We start from the raw sequence: 1,153 nt of genomic DNA, 5'->3' as shown, positions 1-1,153 counted from the left end.
TTCATTAATTTCAGTAGAACATATTGCTCTGTGTCAAAAAGGAATTCTTATCTATTATAAATCTACAAGTAAATCCGATGGGTAAAAACATTTCTATCAGAAAATCTGTTGTGTGAAGTACTTTTGACAGACATATACTAATGAGCCTGATTAATAACTTACAGCAACAGCATGACATAGTTTTTAAATTCAATATAGCATTTCATATGATTTTTGATCTATGTTGTGGTTTTGAAGAGTTAATCATTTGACGACTCTTTCTCCTCCTGGGATAAGAGGAGGAACAAAGAGTAAAAAAATCTGTCTGAGACAGGAGAAACTAATTTATTAAAATGCATATGAGATAGTACAAAATAATTAATAATAATAAATCAAGCAAACAAAAAATAAATGGGAAGAGAGAGAGACAGTCAGTCCAAGTCTTTATCAGCAAGCCCTCACAGCTGGCTTCCCAGAAAAGAAGAGAGAGCTACTCCCCATCACCTGGAATTGGAAATCATGTGGTACATCTCAGTGGATTTTCCTCTTGGAGAGTCAGAACTCACATGAGACTGCTAATGAAACTAGGAAGTACATCTCTGCAGTGCACTGTGCCTCTGCACCCCACAGCCTGTTGCATGATATCACGAAATCAAATACTGATAAAACCAGGACAGCCTCACTAGCATGGAGTGAACTTTCCCTATAGTAGTCTATATAGGGCTCTGTTACACACTTCTGGTCAGAACAATAATGACACTGCATCCATGTTTTAGTGGTTGCTGGGCAGCACTGGCACTGCTTCAAGATAATCTCAGCAACCCTCCCATCCCACGAAAGCCAGAAGGCTGGGAATGAGGAAAAGGGGAAAAGAAAGCATTGCTGAGGCAGCTGAACTAAACTCCCCGAAGGGACATGCCCTTGCTGATGACATGCTTAGCAATAAAAAGGGAAAGGGGAAGGAGAAAAGTGGGGGTTATTGTTATGAAAGCATCTTCCCTCCTGAGCAACTGCTATGGGATTCACAATCTAACTCCCAAGATGCAGCCATGCAACACTTGCTGATAGAAAGTAGAGAATAATTGTTTTCTCCATTCGCTTCTACATAGCATTTGCTTATTTTTTTTTCCTTCCTTCTTCTTTTCCTTTAATTAAATTATCCTCACCTCAAACA

This window comes from Meleagris gallopavo, chromosome 4 (assembly GCF_000146605.3).
Source record: "Meleagris gallopavo isolate NT-WF06-2002-E0010 breed Aviagen turkey brand Nicholas breeding stock chromosome 4, Turkey_5.1, whole genome shotgun sequence".
Lineage (NCBI taxonomy): Eukaryota > Metazoa > Chordata > Aves > Galliformes > Phasianidae > Meleagris > Meleagris gallopavo.
Note: the sequence above shows the minus strand (reverse complement) of the source record.